Raw genomic sequence first — 15,203 nt, 5'->3', positions numbered from 1 at the left:
ATAAAATTTTAAATGTAGTAACATTAAAAGAAAAAAAGCAATATGTTACATATGAATAAAATAAAATTTTAAATGTAGTAACATTAAAAGAAAAAAAGCAATATGTTACATATGAATAAAATAAAATTTTAAATGTAACATTAAAAGAAAAAAAGCAATATGTTACATATGAATAAAATAAAATTTTAAATGTAGTAACATTAAAAGAAAAAAAGCAATGTGTTACATATGAATAAAATAAAATTTTAAATGTAACATTAAAAGAAAAAAAGCAATATGTTACATATGAATAAAATAAAATTTTAAATGTAGTACCATTAAAAGAAAAAAAGCAATATGTTACATATGAATAAAATAAAATTTTAAATGTTGTAACATTAAAAGAAAAAATGCAATATGTTACATATGAATAAAATAAAATTTTAAATGTAGTAACATTAAAAGAAAAAAAGCAATATGTTACATATGAATAAAATAAAATTTTAAATGTAGTAACATTAAAAGAAAAAAAGCAATATGTTACATATGAATAAAATAAAATTTTAAATGTAGTAACATTAAAAGAAAAAAAGCAATATGTTACATATGAATAAAATAAAATTTTAAATGTAGTAACATTAAAAGAAAAAAAAGCAATATGTTACATATGAATAAAATAAAATTTTAAATGTAGTAACATTAAAAGAAAAAAAACAATATGTTACATATGAATAAAATAAAATTTTAAATGTAGTAACATTAAAAGAAAAAAAGCAATATGTTACATATGAATAAAATAAAATTTTAAATGTAGTAACATTAAAAGAAAAAAAGCAATATGTTACATATGAATAAAATAAAATTTTAAATGTAGAAACATTAAAAGAAAAAATGCAATATGTTACATATGAATAAAATAAAATTTTAAATGTAGTAACATTAAAAGAAAAAAAGCAATATGTTACATATGAATAAAATAAAATTTTAAATGTAGTAACATTAAAAGAAAAAAAGCAATATGTTACATATGAATAAAATAAAATTTTAAATGTAGTAACATTAAAAGAAAAAACATCAATATGTTACATATGAATAAAATAAAATTTTAAATGTAGTAACATTAAAAGAAAAAAAAACAATATGTTACATATGAATAAAATAAAATTTTAAATGTAGTAACATTAAAAGAAAAAAAGCAATATGTTACATATGAATAAAATAAAATTTTAAATGTTGTAACATTAAAAGAAAAAAAGCAATATGTTACATATTAATAAAATAAAATTTTAAATGTAGTAACATTAAAAGAAAAAAGCAATATGTTACATATGAATAAAATAAAATTTTAAATGTAGTAACATTAAAAGAAAAAAAGCAATATGTTACATATGAATGAAATAAAATTTTAAATGTAGTAACATTAAAAGAAAAAAAACAATATGTTACATATGAATAAAATAAAATTTTAAATGTAGTAACATTAAAAGAAAAAAAGCAATATGTTACATATGAATAAAATAAAATTTTAAATGTAGTAACATTAAAAGAAAAAAAGCAATATGTTACATATGAATAAAATAAAATTTTAAATGTAGTAACATTAAAAGAAAAAAAGCAATATGTTACATATGAATAAAATAAAATTTTAAATTTAGTAACATTAAAAGAAAAAAAGCAATATGTTACATATGAATAAAATAAAATTTTAAATGTAGTAACATTAAAAGAAAAAAAAGCAATGTGTTACATATGAATAAAATAAAATTTTAAATGTAGTAACATTAAAAGAAAAAAAGCAATATGTTACATATGAATAAAATAAAATTTTAAATGTAGTAACATTAAAAGAAAAAAAAGCAATGTGTTACATATGAATAAAATAAAATTTTAAATGTAGTAACATTAAAAGAAAAAAAGCAATATGTTACATATGAATAAAATAAAATTTTAAATGTAGAAACATTAAAAGAAAAAAAGCAATATGTTACATATGAATAAAATAAAATTTTAAATGTAGTAACATTAAAAGAAAAAAAGCAATATGTTACATATGAATAAAATAAAATTTTTAATGTAGTATCATTAAAAGAAAAAAAGCAATATGTTACATATGAATAAAATAAAATTTTGAATGTAGTAACATTAAAAGAAAAAAAGCAATATGTTACATATGAATAAAATAAAATTTTAAATGTAGTAACATTAAAAGAAAAAAAGCAATATGTTACATATGAATAAAATAAAATTTTAAATGTAGTAACATTAAAAGAAAAAAAGCAATATGTTACATATGAATAAAATAAAATTTTAAATGTAGTAACATTAAAAGAAAAAAAGCAATATGTTACATATGAATAAAATAAAATTTTAAATGTAGTAACATTAAAAGAAAAAAAGCAATATGTTACATATGAATAAAATAAAATTTTAAATGTAGTAACATTAAAAGAAAAAAAGCAATATGTTACATATGAATAAAATAAAATTTTAAATGTAGTAACATTAAAAGAAAAAAAGCAATATGTTACATATGAATAAAATAAAATTTTAAATGTAGTAACATTAAAAGAAAAAAAGCAATATGTTACATATGAATAAAATAAAATTTTAAATGTAGTAACATTAAAAGAAAAAAAGCAATATGTTACATATGAATAAAATAAAATTTTAAATGTAGTAACATTAAAAGAAAAAAAGCAATATGTTACATATGAATAAAATAAAATTTTAAATGTAGTAACATTAAAAGAAAAAAAGCAATATGTTACATATGAATAAAATAAAATTTTTAATGTAGTATCATTAAAAGAAAAAAAGCAATATGTTACATATGAATAAAATAAAATTTTAAATGTAGTAACATTAAAAGAAAAAAAGCAATATGTTACATATGAATAAAATAAAATTTTAAATGTAGTAACATTAAAAGAAAAAAAGCAATATGTTACATATGAATAAAATAAAATTTTAAATGTAGTAACATTAAAAGAAAAAAAGCAATATGTTACATATGAATAAAATAAAATTTTAAATGTAGTAACATTAAAAGAAAAAAACTATATGTTACATATGAATAAAATAAAATTTTAAATGTAGTAACATTAAAAGAAAAAAAGCAATATGTTACATATGAATAAAATAAAATTTTAAATGTAGTAACATTAAAAGAAAAAAAGCAATATGTTACATATGAATAAAATAAAATTTTAAATGTAGTAACATTAAAAGAAAAAAAGCAATATGTTACATATGAATAAAATAAAATTTTTAATGTAGTATCATTAAAAGAAAAAAAGCAATATGTTACATATGAATAAAATAAAATTTTAAATGTAGTAACATTAAAAGAAAAAAAGCAATATGTTACATATGAATAAAATAAAATTTTAAATGTAGTAACATTAAAAGAAAAAAAGCAATATGTTACATATGAATAAAATAAAATTTTAAATGTAGTAACATTAAAAGAAAAAAAGAAATATGTTACATATGAATAAAATAAAATTTTAAATGTAGTAACATTAAAAGAAAAAAAACAATATGTTATATATGAATAAAATAAAATTTTAAATGTAGTAACATTAAAAGAAAAAAAGCAATATGTTACATATGAATAAAATAAAATTTTAAATGTAGTAACATTAAAAGAAAAAAAGCAATATGTTACATATGAATAAAATAAAATTTTTAATGTAGTATCATTAAAAGAAAAAAAGCAATATGTTACATATGAATAAAATAAAATTTTAAATGTAGTAACATTAAAAGAAAAAAAAGCAATATGTTACAGATGAATAAAATAAAATTTTAAATGTAGTAACATTAAAAGAAAAAAAGCAATATGTTACATATGAATAAAATAAAATTTTAAATGTAGTAACATTAAAAGAAAAAAAGCAATATGTTACATATGAATAAAATAAAATTTTTAATGTAGTATCATTAAAAGAAAAAAAGCAATATGTTACATATGAATAAAATAAAATTTTAAATGTAGTAACATTAAAAGAAAAAAAAGCAATATGTTACAGATGAATAAAATAAAATTTTAAATGTAGTAACATTAAAAGAAAAAAAGCAATATGTTACATATGAATAAAATAAAATTTTAAATGTAGTAACATTAAAAGAAAAAAAGCAATATGTTACATATTAATAAGTCCCATGTGGAATTTCCACAGGTCATGCTAGTTATTATTATTGTTTTCCTATTATTTTATGGCATTTAATTTCGCCGGTTGTGCATTTTATAAAATAATGGAAGTCGGTGTTTTTTGTAGTCATGCAAATATTTGTTAGATACTGGTCTTATTAGGGGGTGAATATTATATTATATAGTTGAATGTTCATATAGAGACAGAGTGAATTTTAAAGAGTGATAGAGACATATATCAGACGATGAGAGGGAGATAGAAGGAAGAGATATACAGTTTGTGAATGTTTCTATAACATATGTTTTAGAGAGGAGGGATCGGTTCTTTTAACCAAGGGAGGAACAGGTATTAGTTATGAGGGAGACACATTTCTTAGATGATGGAGAGATGCTTAGATGGGTGTAGTTCATTATTAATACAATTTCACTTAACCTTTGTTTTGGTAGAATGACATAACACTAGATGGCAGTTACAAAATGATGATGTTTCTTTATTCATTCGACCGGTCAGTGATTTCACATCAAGGAATTCAAAGTCCTACATGAACTTCTAACCCTTCGTGTCCAAAGGGGAATTCGTCCGACTCGACTCTCCTGTCTGACCCTGTCTGACGACTCTGTCCGACCCTGTCTCCGTTTCCACTAAAACTATATTGAGAACTCATCTCTTAGCCATGACGTCATTGCATGGCCAAAACGTGCAGATCGATCCCATGGTCTGGACATGCTTCATGTGTCTCGTTCCCCCATGTCCGAGCATGTGCTCGACTCGCATGGTCTTAACTCATGTGCACTGTTCACACATGTCTACAAACAAGAATTCTCTAACCTATTTTTGGTCTAACCTATTTTCAATATGCTTTTCATTTTTTATTGTTTGCTTCTAGATAACAATATTTCAATTTAATTTTCATAAAACAAAATTGAATCATCAAATTCCTTTTTCACAATTACATTTATAAACAATCAAATTCCTTTTCAAACGTATCTGCTATTTATTTTAAAACTAACAAAAACTTACAATAGGAATTCTCCTGAATCTTAATTCCAAACCTAGATTCCCAGGTTCGAATTCTCGGTCGCCTATCTCATTTTTACTTGCTTACAAGAACAGCGGACTTGTTCTCGTAACATAATGATCCAGCCATAACTCAGCATTTGCTCGGCTTTCCCCGGAACATGATGTCAACAGTTGGATAATGCCGAACGTTGGTGATAGAAATAATAACAATGCTACATAAAAAAGTACAATTTTAAATAGTATAAACACCCCTAACCTCCTCATGTTAAGAACGACTTTCGCAATAAATAATAACAATGCTACATAAAAATAGTAAAATTTTAAATGCAGTAACATTAACAGAAAAAAAGCAAAAAACCTACCGTAATTTAAAATTTTTATTAACTGGGTGAAGAAAATGTGCTTTTTGGTCTCAATTTATTTTTAAGCAACATTTTTTTTGAAAGGTAATTTTTTATGATCTGCACCAGCGAAGTATAAACACCCCTAACCTCTGCATGTTAAGACCGACTTTCGGAATAAATACTTCCAACCTCAGAAGTCATTCTTAACATGGGGAAGTCATTCTTAATACGGGGAAGTTACATGTATATATATTCAGATATATATGTTTATATGCACACAAATATGTATATTTACATAGATATGAGCACACACACACACACACACACACACACATATATAATATTAAGACCGACTTTCGGAATAAATACTTCCAACCTCAGAAGTCATTCTTAACATGGGGAAGTTACATGTATATATATTCAGATATATATGTTCATATAGATATGAGCACACACACACACACATATATATATATATATATATATATATATAATTCACACTAAGGAAGCCGTTCTTAACATGGGGAAGTCGTTCTTAACATGGGGAAGCCATTCTTAACATGGGGAAGCCATTCTTAACATGGGGAAGTTGGGGTTGTTTATACTACGCTTGGGCAGTCAAGTTGAAAATTACCGTGCGGCATTGTCATTGGCTCAACTTTTTGTTTAGTCAGACAGCAGCAGAACCTGAGGGTATGTAGTGTTTGTATTATTTTATCGGCAATGCTCAGCATTATCCAGCTGTTGATGTTATGATCTGAGGAAAGCTGAGCAAACGCTGAGTTATGTCTGGATCAATATCTGCATGAATACCGTTTTTGGTTATTTTACAAACCTTCTCAGCAATCACAGCCATCGGTAGTTGTTTTCGTCTCACCATGTTTTTGGCCAAGTAAGCCTCGGGTCAGCTTTGGGTAGAATTGAAACCGCTATCTTCAGACAATTCTAATCTGGAACTATAGAGTTTCAATGTCTCTATAAAATGTGCCCCAGGCTCCTAATAATAGTCTGCAAGAAATAAATTAGTATAAATAATGCTTATCTATATATCTTACATATTATATACTTGTAACTATCTATCTATGTGTGTCACACTTTCCGGCAAATTTGATTGGTTAGTATAAATAATACTTATTAATAATGAATTCCAATTAAAATAAATTAGCAAATATTTACTTTAGCAAATATTATTAAAATATTTACTTTAGCAAATATTATTAAATTTTTTACTTTAGCAAATATAATTAACATTTGTTTACTTTAGCAAATATAATTAAATCTTTTACTTTAGCAAATATAATTAAATATTTTTAACTTAAAATCTTTTACTTTAGCAAATATAATTAAATTTTTTTACGTTAGCAAATATAATTAATTTTTTTTACTTTAGCAAATATAATTATTTTTTTTTACTTTAGCAAATATAATTAAAACTTTTACTTTAGCAAATATAATTAAATGTTTTACTTTAGCAAATATAATTAAATTTTTTTTAGTTTAGCAAATATAATTAAATCTTTTACTTTAGAAAATATAATTAATTTGTTTTACTTCAGCAAATATAATTAATTTTTTTTACTTTAGCAGATATAATTAATTTTTTTTACTTTGGCAAATATAATTAAATGTTTTACTTTAGCAAATATAATTAATTTTTTTGTACTTTAGCAAATATAATTAAATCTTTTACTTTGGCAAATATAATTATTTTTTTTTACTTTAGCAAATATAATTAAATCTTTTACTTTAGCAAATATAAGTAAATCTTTTACTTTAGCAAATATAATTAAATTTTTTGTTACTTTGGCAAATATAATTAAATCTTTTACTTTAGCAAATATAATTAAAAAGTTTTTACTTTAGAAAATATAATTAAATGTTTTACTTTAGCAAATATAATTCACATTTTTTACTTAACATTTTTATTTTTTAGCAAATGTAATTAAAATATTTTACTTTAGGCATTAATTGAACCTTTTATTTAGCAAATATTAAAACTTTTTTACTTTAGTTTATATAATTAATTTAATTATAAAACAATATACTAATTTTTTACTGTAGCAAATATAATTTATTTTATCACTTTAGCAAATATAATTAAAACTTTTTACTTTAGCAAATATAATTAAAAAATTTTGCTTTAGCAAATATAATTCAAATTTTTTACTTTAGCAAATACTAGCAAGGGGTACCCGGCATTGCTCGGGTGTTTTTCGGGGTATGTGAAAAAACCCCGAAAATGTGAAAAAAACAGGTGCCCGTGAAAAAAAAAACGGAGCCTTCATGACGCGCAGTTGGAAAATAGTAAAGTGTTAAAAAAAAACAAGTGCGCGTTTTTGATTGACATGACGGTGATAGATATTCAGCAGTTAGCATTTTGTGCGGGACAGTTTTGAATGAGGTGAATAAATCGGTTTGTTTGTTTTTAAAAACCCGCTCCCTGCTTATTAGGAGGAGCGAAATGAAAGCTACAGTCTTATATGACACAGTCGACATTGAACAAACATTACTTAGCTTTCGGCCTGTGATTAGAGTCGAGTTTTGCTTTTTTTTATACCGAAAATCGAATGTAACGCGTGCCGATGCGGGAAATGTGGAATAATTAACGTTTGAAAGTGAATAAAATAAAATAGACAGGCGAGCTCCGTGAGTAACTCTGAGATATTACAATTTAAAGATGATATAAAAAGTTTTAAGAAGTTGTGAACCGAGCAAGCGCTTCTCTGAAAGAAGCCTTTTGTGGACATCGAGGAAAAGCGTACATACATACATACATACATACATTTTCGCTTTTATATATATGGATAATTTAAATTTTTTTTACTTTAGAAAATATAATTAAAAAAGTTTACTTTAGCAAATATAATTTTAAAAAATTACTTTAGAAAATATAATTAAAAAAATATACTTTAGCAAATATAATTTAAAAAATTTACTTTAAAGAATATAATTTTAAAATTTTACTGTAGAAAATATAATTAACATTTTAGTTGTTTAGCAAATATAATCAAAATATTTTACTTCAGGCATTAATTGAATTTTTTTATTTAGCAAATATTATTTAAACTTTTGTACTTTTACAAATATAATTGAAATTTATTCTTTAGCAAATATAATTAGAATTTTTTACTTGAGCAAATATAAATAATTGAATTATTTCAGTAATTAACAAATATAATAAAAATGTTTACTTTAGCAAGTATAATTCATTTTTTACTTTAGCAAATATAATTAAAAAAATTTACTTTAGCAAATATAATTAAAAACTTTTACTTTAGCAAATATAAAATTTTTTACTTTAGCAAATATAATTAGAAAATTACTTTAGCAAATATCATTTAAAAATTTTACTTTAGCAAATATAATAAAAAAATACTTTAGTAAATATAATTAACATTTTTTACTTTCGTAAATATATTTTTTTTTACTTTTTCTTTTGCCAATATTATGAAAAGTTGTTTTTGTTTAGAGAACAAGTGAACATGTTGTTGAGCACGAACACTACTTTTACATCACATGAATTTACGTGACTAAAACAGGGATTAATACCAGAGCAAAACTATTGTCACTCTTTTAAATTGTCATAAATTTACTATATGAAACAGTCAGACGTATTTTTCTGTGAAAAGATATCTCCTAAGATTTTCGAAGATTCAACTTTCTTTATGATTTACCGACCCCTTCAACGACAGTTCTTAATTTCGTAATGCAGAGCCAACCGTTTTTCTTTAGGGACAAAGAAGCATGCTTTCAACACCTGATGACCGAAACGTTGTGCTAAAAGCACCCAAGATGAGAATAATAATCTGATTAATCAAAATAACACAAGCATTCATAACTTACTAATTATATTTTGTTTACAAACAAATATTACATGAAGAATTAATAATTATGTTTTGTTCTCAAAAAATCAGAATTGTAAATTCATTTTGTTACAAAGAAATATCACATGAAGAATTAGCAATTTTGTTTTTTGAACAATAACTAATGTGTTGACTTTTTATGAGAATATGTAAAAAAAATTTAATACTATCGCATGAAATCTATTTTACATATTTATTTTATATTTTCAGAGTTTGTGGCAATCGACAGAAATCAATTATTTGATTAGAATGGATCTTCATTTTTCGTTGATGATATACGAAACTCATAACATATTTGAAAATGTCCACATATGAATTTCGTAGAAATATCTGAAAGGAAAGAAATCATAGACTTGTGAAATGTCCACTTTATAAATTTTGTGAAAGAAAAGAAACACGTGACATCAAATTTGACACAAAGTAGTTCAAAACGTTGTTCTTGTTACGTGTATTAATTCTTTTACATATAGCATTACCATCAATGTTTTAGAAAAATAAAATTTTATTTAGTATGTTAACAGAATAACATCCACTAAAATAAAAATCAGTACAAATTAGATTTGACAAAATGAAAATATATTTTACTAACAAAGGTGAAAAAATGTGATTGATTAAAAGTTTATTTTGTTGTTGCACAGGAGTCACATTTGCTAAAACAAAAAGCAGACCACCCACATACCTTGTGAAGTAGGTGGTTCATCTTTTACACGGAAGTCTACTTTGTTGCAACATGTTTACACATAAAGGAGACAAACCACATTCTTGTGAAGTATGTGGTTCTTCTTTTACACGTAAATCAGGTTTGTTGCAACATATGCGAACACATACAGGAGATAAACCACATTCTTGTAAAGTATGTGGTTCTTCATTTGCACAGAAGTCAAGCTTGTTAAGACATAGGTTTACACATACAGGAGAGAAGCCACATTCTTGTGAAGTATGTGGTTCTTCTTTTACACGTAAGTCAGGTTTGTTGCAACATAGGTTTACACATACAGGAGATAAACCACATTCTTGTGAAGTATGTGGTTCTTCTTTTGCACGTAAGTCAAGTTTGTTGCAACATATGTTTAAACATACAGAAGACAAACCACATGCTTGTGAAGTATGTGGTTCTTCTTTTACATGTAAGTCAAGTTTGTTAAGACATATGTTAACACATACAGGAGAGAAACCATATTCTTGTGAAGTATGTGGTTCTTCTTTTACACGTAAGTCAGGTTTGTTGCAACATATGTTTACACACACAGGAGACAAACCGCATTCTTGTGAAGTATGTGGTTCTTCTTTTACATGCAAGTCACATTTGTTGCAACATATGCGCACACATACAGGAGACAAACCGCATTCTTGTGAAGTATGTGGTTCAACTTTTGCAAGGAAGTTACATTTGTTGCGACATATTCAAATACATACAGGAGAGAAACCATATTCTTGTGAACTATGTGGTTTTTCTTTTGCACAGAAGTCACATTTGCTGCAACATATGCAAACACATACAGGAGAGAAACCACATTCTTGTGAAATATGTGGTTCAACTTTTGCACGGAAATTACATTTGCTGCGACATATGCAAACACATACAGGAGAGAAACCGCATTCTTGTGAAGTATGTGGTTCAACTTTTGCATTGAATATGCATTTAATGCGTCATATGCGAACACATACAGGAGAGAAACCATATTCTTGTAAAGTATGTGGTGTTTCTTTTGCACAGAACTCACATTTGTTGCAACATATGCAAACACATACAGGAGAGAAACCACATTCTTGTGAAGTATGTGGTTCTTCTTTTGCACGAAAGTCACATTTGTTGCGACATATGCAAAGACATACAGGAGAGAAACCACATTCTTGTGAAGTATGTGGTTCTTTATTTGCACGAAAGTCATATTTGTTGCAACATATGTTTACACACACAGGAGACAAACCGCATGCTTGTGAAGTATGTGGTTCTTCTTTTACATGCAAGTCAGGGTTGTTGCAACATATGCGCACACATACAGGAGACAAACCGCATTCTTGTGAAGTATGTGGTTCAACTTTTGCAACGAAGTCACATTTGTTGCGACATATTCGAATTCATACAGGAGAGAAACCATATACTTGGTAAGTATGTGGTTTTTCTTTTGCAGAGAAGTCACATTTGAGGCAACATATGCAAACACATACAGGAGAGAAACCACATTCTTGTGAAATATGTGGTTCAACGTTTGCACGGAAATTACATTTGCTGCGACATTGTGTTCAACTTTTGCATTGAATATGCATTTGCTGCGACATATGCGAACACATACAGGAGAGAAAATACAAACGATTGCACTGAAAGGGACGGCTAGAATCCTGAAAAGATCTCTTGGTTGGACTCACTAAAATAGGGGTAAATGTCAGACATCTGGTTGGATGTCCCATCCCCTAGAAGAAAAAGTTTAAGAAAAATGAAAAAAAAAACAGAGAAAACACATTCTTGTGAAGTATGTGGTTCTTTTGCACGAAAGTCACATTTGTTGCGACATATGCAAAGACATACAGGAGAGAAACCACATTCTTTTGAAGTATGTGGTTATTCTTTTGCACGAAAGTCACATTTGTTGTGACATATGCAAAGACATACAGGAGAAAAAATTAATCATACCAATTATCATAGGTGCCACAAAGCTTATGAAGAAGAACCTGAAGTCCTATTTTACTAATATTCCTGGTGAACTATATTATTGTGGAGAATGGTGTTTCAACATATTTGCCTTCTGTAAAAACAAAGAACACCATTCTCCACAATAATATGGTTGTACTCTATTTTTTTCCAATTTTATTCCTTTGAAGATTGTAATGCTGGGTGTGGGGCAGCCAAACCCGCTGTCAACATTGTCCCGCCTTTTTTGTACGGAACCGAGAGCATTTTTTATTATTCTCGCTGTTCCCTTCAACTTTTGCACGGAAGTTACATTTGCTGTGACATATGCGAACACATACAGGAGAGAAACCATATTCTTTGAAGTATGTTTTTTTTCTTTTGCACAGAAGTCATATTTGTTGCAACATATTCAAACACATACAGGAGAAAATCAAGCGGGAGAACTTGCCTACTAGACACTGTCTTCGAGTGCCTAAGGGGTTTGCCAGAACAATCTGGCATGAGGATACTTTTTCCATAGAAGTAAACCCTGACCAAATATTCAAAATCACATAGTGTTCTCAGCCCAAATAAGATCTCCTCACTACGGCTACTCCACAGCTTTTCCGGGGAATGGTGCACCTTCTCCAAGTGATATTACCTCAAGTAATAGCACGAAGCTGGATACTTCACCAGACAAGATAAATTCTTGTCCTAGAATCCAGTAAAACCAAGAGACCAACATGAAAGATATACTACAACATATAAAAATGGTTAATTGGGGAGAGGAAAATTTTGTTCTCAATTCTTTACTAACTCAGTGCTTGAGAGATAAAGAACTTAAATGGAACATTCGAATATCTGTGTGTCTCATATAGAGTTCAAGTAGTTAGCCCCTGGTTGTGGGCCCCTTGAATTTTGAGAACTTCGACTGAAGTAAAATAAAACAAAAAGAGAAAAAGAATACTCTACCTTGTAATTTAACCTCTCAAAAATACATGAGAGATTAAATAACAGCCCTAATAAACACAGACAAACTCACTAGAGGAACCTATTCTGTATCCCACCGAATTTGATGAGACCGCAAATGTGAGCCCACAGCACCACCACCTTAGATCAGTGCAATAGTTGTCGGTAGCTACTCAACAGATAACCCTTACAGCACAAAGTCCAACAGAAGTGCATCACTCTATATCAGGAACTCAAATACCTACAGAATCTTCTACACCAGCTCACTCTCACTATAAAGCAAGTAACACATCTGCATTTCCATCAACGTGTGAAATAACTTCTTCACCAGGAAAAACTCCATCTTGTGCTTTGCTTCCAGAACCAGATGATGAGCAATTGGAAATAGAAGAGGAACTCTGTAACACAATAGAAAAAGTCAACAATATGAGCATGGAAGAAAGGCCTAGGTTACCTAAAATACAAGCCTCAAGATTCTTTAAATCATTGATCATCAAAGTAAATATTGCACTTATAAGGCTTGTTCCAGAAGAAATAGACCTTAGGCAGCTAAATAACGTCACATATGCAGCTGAACTACATTAGCAACAAAATACTTCCTCTGAATGAATCAGTTTAGTCTAAAAAAACGACTTAATGAAGTGAGATTTGATATAAGAAATAGACGTTCGATTATTATAAATAGATGTTCGACACCAATATTCAACATGACCTCTAAAGACAAAACTATAAGAAATCCGAGAAAGTGTATTCTTTTGTCAAAACATCGGATTGAACGATGAATCAATTATCCAGTGTTACCTGTCGCCATGACGATTTGGAATCTAAATTTGATTTCTAAACTGGGCTTTTTTGCGCTAGTATTTAATTTTTTCCCTCTAAAGTTAGGTTGAACTCTGCCTGACAAGAACATCCGAGAAACTAACATGATTACGGCTGAACATCAAAGATCCAATATTGACTTATGTAACATACACACGTACATATATACATACACACATACATACATACACTCAGGCATACATACATACGTACATACATACATACACACAAGAATACATATATGCATGAAAATTGCCACTTTTCGACAGAAGCTTTTTATCTATTCAAGTTGAAGTCACATAGATGAACGTAGATGGCTTTTCAGGCCAGCTTTACTCTTGCATATTGGTTCATGAATATGTTAGGAAACTCGCCAGTATTTGGTGGTGCTTGCAGAGGTACTTTATTATGCACTGTTGAGTGTCTTGTGAAACCATTTGTAGATTTACAGATCAACCCATGGATATTACAACAATACATTGGTCGTCTGGATGGCAGCACATTCTTATAAAATTGTTGGTCTTGTCTAAATTGTATGATTTCACCTTTTCATGAAGAAACCAACGTTAAACAGAAGAAACCTGCAACATATTGTACATTTCACTTTTTTTTGAACGACAGTAAAAACTGCGGATATATTTTACTTTTAACACAATTTCCCCAAACTATCTGAGTTTTTCTGTAATTACTTTTCTCCACTTGTTTTGGTCCACAATTTGAATTTAGTAGTTATTCTTGTACAGTATGTGCCTATGTTTTAAGCACATAAAAAGATCAACAGTTTGAATTTATTAGTTATTCTTGTCAGGTATTTAGTGACGGATATGGTGAGTGATTTTCTGGCATATGCTACCATGCACCATAAAAATAAACCAAATATGAAGGTACTACTGCATAATTTGACCAAAATTCTCATTAATTCCCATCAATCATGGATCGAGTGAGACTGGAATTATCGGTTTTTGCCAATTTCAAAACAAACTGGGGAAAAATACAAATAATAAAAAATAAAAACCTTAAAAGAACTAAATTTTAAAAATTTATTTTATCTTTTTTTTCAAAATATTTATCAACAACATTTTTTTCAACAAGATGAATACCTTACTTTGTTTAACCGTAAATTGTTACAAGGTTTTTTTTCTTCAGTCAAAATTAAGATGTTCTGATGTATTTTTTCTTTTCGTTTTGGTGCACTATGCGCAGTTGTCGAATCCAACCTTCATACAGATGATTTACTCTTATTTCCCTCCTTTCTGCCCATGCTGAGATTGTATCCAGCATTGGATGGCTTGGTAGCTTACTTAGTGGATCCACTGTGAGGCAGAAAAGAAGCGGCGAAAGGCTGCTTCTCTGGAATATTCTTTGCTGAATCATAATGTTTCGGGGTCTGTATCATTCCTTCTGTATGCTGTAGCATAATTGATGTTCACCATTTGGT

General features: G+C 27.3%; 1 long non-coding RNA gene across 1 annotated transcript in view; it reads left to right on the top strand.

The window, feature by feature from the left end:
• LOC145270547 (uncharacterized) overlaps positions 1-14,795 on the top strand; it is a 25,977-nt gene extending 11,182 nt beyond the window's left edge. Inside the window, exon 2 of the long non-coding RNA XR_013865434.1 lies at positions 9,571-14,795. This is a non-coding gene — a long non-coding RNA (uncharacterized LOC145270547). The remainder of the gene's footprint in view (positions 1-9,570) is intronic.
• The last annotated feature ends 408 nt before the right edge of the window (positions 14,796-15,203 follow it).

This window comes from Euprymna scolopes, chromosome 46 (assembly GCF_053919585.1).
Source record: "Euprymna scolopes isolate OS-2025 chromosome 46, ASM5391958v1, whole genome shotgun sequence".
NCBI classification, from domain to species: domain Eukaryota; kingdom Metazoa; phylum Mollusca; class Cephalopoda; order Sepiida; family Sepiolidae; genus Euprymna; species Euprymna scolopes.
The sequence above is the reverse complement of the archived record's forward strand: the minus strand, read 5'-3'. Positions and strand labels throughout refer to the sequence as shown.